General features: G+C 37.2%; 1 non-coding gene across 1 annotated transcript; it reads right to left on the bottom strand.

Annotated features, from left to right (window-relative positions):
• Positions 1 to 599: 599 nt before the first annotated feature.
• LOC141624708 (small nucleolar RNA R71) lies at positions 600 to 707 on the bottom strand. Its single transcript, XR_012534514.1, has one exon. It is a non-coding gene; the product is annotated as a small nucleolar RNA R71 (small nucleolar RNA).
• Between the last annotated feature and the right edge of the window lie 5,196 nt (positions 708 to 5,903).

Genomic DNA, 5,903 nt, shown 5'->3' with positions numbered 1-5,903 from the left:
TTAGTTACAAGATTCTTGAGATTTGTGTCATATGCCCAGGTCCTCTCGCATCGGAGAAATGATTCCCATTTGATCCGTAGCCCGAGAGAACGTTCCATCACCGACTCAAGTATTTCAAGGAGCTTGACGCATCTTCTAGTCCGGGAGGTTTGGGTCGTATTCGTAAAAATTACCCAATCCGTGACGAGGAAGAAGGTTATATTTCATCATATCCACTGCCACCACCACCTCCAATCAAAAAGATGGTGAAGCTTTCTGATCATTCCAATCCTACCGCGGACATGCTTCCGAAGGGTATCACTACTACCTAAATTGGAACAACGGATTTCGAGATCAAACCGGCTTTCATCAACCTTGTGGAGAGAAGTCCTTTGGAGGATCCCAATTTGCATGTTCAAAATTTTTGTGACTATTGCTCCATGATTCGGCAAATGGGAATCACCCAAAGCTCAAATAAGGGATATACTTCTCCCTTTTTCATTGAAGGACAAGGCTAACCTATGGATCAATAGCCTTGATAGAGAAGCTATGGGAATTACAAATTGGGAAACTTTGGCTCTTGCTTTCTATCAAAATTATTTTTCACCGGAGAAAACTCAAACCTTGAGGAGCTAAATCATAGGATTCCACCAACAAGCACTGGAGAGCCTTTATGAGGCTTGGGAGAGGTACAAGGATTTGCAAAGGCAATGCCCACATCATGGGTTGGATCCTTGGTTTCTTGCAATAACATTCTACAATGGATGTTATGCCGAGTCCCAAAGAGTTATTGATTCCGCCAACAATGGGCGGTTTGATCAAATTGACACCAATGGCTCATGCCACGATTGAATCCATGGTGATTCATAATGCCCAATATGCCAACTCCCGGATTGCAACAACCAAAGCTAAAGAGGAAGCTTCTGATTCTTCCATTTTGAAAGCTCAAATCTTATTGCTCTAACAAAAATTGGAGACTCAAAATGCGGCTTCCTCTCTTCAACAAGTCAATGACATGTCCTCCATAAGCAAAATTGTTGTTTGTGAAGGTTGCGGAGGTGCGGGGCATTGCACCGCCCTTTGCCAAGCTACTATTGAGGAGGTGAATTATTTTCAAAGTTTTAGACAAACTTCATTTCCACCGGGTACATTTTCAAACACTTACAATCGAAACACGAAATTTCACCCGAACTTGTCTTATAAAAGCAACAATGTGCTAAACCCTCAACCATAACAAACTTTTGTGACCTCAACAACAACAAAATGTCTATGTTCCACCACAACAAAGGTTCAACTATCCACCGAGCTATCAAAGTCAAAACAAACAACAAAGGCCACCTCAACAAAATTTCCAAACAAATCAAAGTCCACCACCCCAAAATGCCCAACAAAATAACCAAGGGGGAAGCAAACATGAAGCCTTGGTAATGCAAATGGCTAAGACCCCAACGGAATTGTTGGCTTAACTGCAAAAGAGTGATCAAGCTCAAAATGCCGCAATCAAAATGCTAGAGCAACAAATGCCTCAACTAGCTGCATCTAGCTCTCAAAGAAAAACGGTTTAGTTACCACCTCAAGGTGAGAAACCACATAATACCATAAATGCTATTACCTTGAGTAGTGGTACAAAATATGATGAGCCACCCATGCCCAAGGAAGATGAGGAGGTACTTATTGAATTAGAGGTTTCTCTAAGTGGAAACAAAGGTGAAGCTATTCCAAAGAATGTGGATGAACCAATTGAAAGATCATAGATCCTAATTAGACACTCTAATTAAATGTAAAATTATCTCATAACTTGAGTTTACGTGATATATGCAAGATGCATGCAATATAAAAGCATAATAATATAAAAGAAGAGGAAAACAATTTTCCCTACATAGAAAAATGGTAGTATTTGGGCACAACCAAGATCACCCATCTTGGTTGCTCTTAAGCTTAAAATAAATGGCAAGATCCTCCAACTTCAAGTGTCCAAAAAAGAACACCTCATTTCTTCAGCACCCAAGAACTTACCCAACAACCTTACTAATATTAACTAGATATTAATAAGATTACCCTTGATATCATGTAAATATTACGAACAATCTTAGTAATTATTTATTTTACTAACATATCTTAGTAAATGATTTTGTTGGTTTTAGAGAGAAAGACCAACAAGTTTTTTTTTACATGCAAATACACAAAACGAAGTAGTGTGTAAAAAATGAGCAATTGTTGGTCCATAAAGAGGAGGAAAACCGGGTGGGAGTTGCTGGAGTGAGGGAGTGTACTTGCTTTATTTTTGTCCAATCTTATATCACATGCAAATGATCATAAGATGACTTATGGAAGAAACAACAAGCAAAGTGAAATGATTATGTCTATAATCGTCCACTACACTCCATTTACACGGTCCAATGTCCCATTTACGGGTCCATTTTGGTTCTTATATTTGTCACACAAATACGTGTAAATTTTATTTAAACATCGTATCATGTTTAAATGCTTCTAATTAAATTCGTCTAAATCACTCCGTAAATATACATGTACCGCTACACATATATTTTACGTACCAATACTAATCACATTAGTCAATTAGTACCAATCTTAACAATTAACTGCTTAATTATTAATTCCCGCCTAAAAAATTTATTATTCAATTATCGCATAATTAAATAATAATTTCCACGCCTTGAGTTCACAAATATCTCTAAATTAATTTAATCGACTAACTCTTAGTCTATTTATCAAAGGACTAATTTAAACTGTATCTCATACAAATAATTAGCTTTCGTGTTGGGGCTCGTTCCTTTAGGCGTGACTGAAAGGGATCAGCTGAACACCGTCGTTTCACGACAGTAACGTCAAACCCTAGTTGGCTAACCGTTACCGATATACATTGATCAGCTAACTAGTATTGTCAATGAATATCCCATGCATATTCCTTAATGAGATTTAATAATATTATCACGCACTATTGTGGAGGACAAAACTCCAACAATCTCCCACTTGACCGAGATAAGTTGTGCGATGATTATAACACACAATTGTGGATAACTCCTTATCACAACAATATCCTGCTTGTACTCTACAAGGTTGTTTTACCAATTCTCTTGTCCGTTTTAACAACAATCTCCCACTCAATGCAAGGTGTCTTTCAGGTCGCACTTGCACATGAACATATCGTGAGTGGTTTTCTCGATCGGGAGTGAGACTACCTGACCGGAAAAATCTCATACAGATTACTTCCGAGCGTGGCCACGCATTTCTAGTCATAACTCCTCGAGTGGCCTTGAGATGTTTAAACCCAACGTGGGTGGACAATTCCTGTCTGCCCTATCTATACTATTGCACAATATAGATCACCATGACCCAGTAGATGTCCTTTGGCCCCCTTTCACGGCACGACCTAGGACAAAAACCAATGTCACTCGGAAACTGCACTTGCTCAGATAATAGTCCCCAGTTTAAAGAATCGACTCATATGAATATCATAGAAGTCCCAGCGACGACCAGGCATCTATAATAGATCTAAGGGACTCTATAAATGTCATTGCCCGGCAAAATGTCCCACAGTTTGCCTATGTAAACGACTAGTCATCCTTATGACCTTATGGTGCTGAACCTACCATCAATCGTCTTACAATCTAGTCACTCCGAGACGTCACCTCATTAAGTGACTAGGGGCTAATACAATGTTCATCCTATTCACTTGAATTGGGGCTCAACATTGTCTCCACAACCAATTCGGATAAACAAGGTATTCATGTTTTCAGTCATACTGAATAATTCATTTTTTAAAGAAACTCTAACAATGAATGTGATAATCACTTATGTAAATATCAATACTCTATCCAATATTTACATAACGATCTTTAGCAATTAAGGTATACTCCTCAATTCACATGGAGATGACATAACCATCATGTCTACCTTATGTCAACGGCTTTGGTTAGAGGATTAGCAACATTTGCACACTCTAATTTCCATTGCTATTTTCCTTTATTCTATGCAATCTTTTCATCACATAGAGCCTTTTTAAGTACATGTCTAAACAAGTTTTTAGACTCTGATTCTAAAGCCAGTCAAACACTCCCACTGTTTTCACAGTCTCTCGGGAGACAATATTCGGCTAACGGAACTACTCTAGTTCCATTAAATTCCGATTATCAACTATCTCTTATACAACATCGGATGTTGTAATGTACTTAACTTTCGTTCATGATTTGTATGTATAACGCTTATACATGCACATTCTTCATATGACATCTTGTATGTATGATTCCTCATACATGTATTCTTTATACATGTATAACTTCTTATACATATATGTATAACTTCTTATACATATTATTCTTTATGCACATAACACTCTTACATGCTAACCATTCTCTAACGAGGCCCATAACATGTTATAAACGTAGGAATGTTTCCGTGTAATCCTTTTACACGAAATTCATAAATTCCTCCAAACTACAAGAGTAAATCCTCAGTGCTTCTCAAGTACTCAAGGATGCTCTTGATTAATCATCAAGTGAAACTCACTAGGAAATGACTGGTAATGACTTCTTATATTCTCAATATGATACGTCTTGACGAGAGCAGCTTTTAGCATATTTAAATAGATCCTGCAGCGGAAGCACAAGAGATCATATTTATTGTTCAACAACTTGAACGAGTCAAGAATCTTATCACATAAGTCTTTTGTCTATAATGCTAATATCCATAGAGATCAATCTCATTAGATCCGGATATTTAATATGCGCCATGCTACTCTCAAGTATTCACCCGAGAATATTTCTAGTTACTAATATGTCAAACACATATTTTAGACTAAGAAATATCACCTTAGCTACATTTCTAGTCACTAATATGTCAAGCACATATTTTAGACAAAGAAACTCATTTTAGCTCCCACTAAACTCCATGTATCATCATGGTATCCAGACACTCGTGTATTACCATTTTAATAGACTACATGATTGAACCCAAAGTTCCAACTCTTTGACGTATATAAGATCACAAAAGGGATCTTTCAAGCACGCTAGACTTCTTAGCATTGACAAGATCAACAAAACTTCTCCCTTCATAAGATACATTCAAGGAGAAAGTTTCGTTATCCTTTTGCCTAAACTCATCCTCATGAGAGGCTATATTTCTAAGAACGTACGAATTGATAAAGGCATTTGGGTTGTCACAAACTCTCTATAACAAGCCCAAATTTTAAACGTCTTATGTAACCTTTACGACAAGATCAAGGTAACCTGCCAAAGTATTCGCCCTAAATCAATTCTCGAAAACATCTCACGTTTCCTTCCTTATCACATCTTGTGTAAGGGGATCAATTCGAATTGCATGCTGACATGCCATTACATAGAGTTCATGCTATAACATTATTTTTAATGATTTTTGGTAGAAAACCCTTGATAAGGGTTTAAGATTCGTCACTTTTCAAAAGTAACGCAATATTATCGCAAAATTATCTCCTTATAACCACTGAGCCACAATAAAGAGCGTCTTCTTGCATTGTACTCACCAGTGAGCCTCAATAAAGAAAGTATTCTTGCATTGTACTCATTTTGTGGATCTTGGACTTCCGTAAGTTCAAAATTTCTGCCACTCTGTCTTCCAGAAAATGAAACTCTTTCTGGAAAGACATCATTACGAGCCACAAACTCTCTGTTCTCGTGTTGAAGAAGTAAAAAACCAAGTGGTTCAATTTTGGATAACCCTCAAAACTACACAAAGTGGTTCTGAACATAAACATTTATGGTCCCAAATGTATAAAATGACAAGTTAAAGACTCTCCCTATCCATATCTCATATGGAGTCATTTAGGCCATTATAGTCGTGTTTTAAACTTTTAGTGAGAAAATAGCTTACAAAATTGCGAAAAACCTCAAACTATATCTCATAAAGTTCGGTTTATATTCTTTACTACA

Source organism: Silene latifolia, chromosome X, assembly GCF_048544455.1.
Source record: "Silene latifolia isolate original U9 population chromosome X, ASM4854445v1, whole genome shotgun sequence".
NCBI classification, from domain to species: Eukaryota; Viridiplantae; Streptophyta; class Magnoliopsida; order Caryophyllales; family Caryophyllaceae; genus Silene; species Silene latifolia.
The sequence above is the reverse complement of the archived record's forward strand: the minus strand, read 5'-3'. Positions and strand labels throughout refer to the sequence as shown.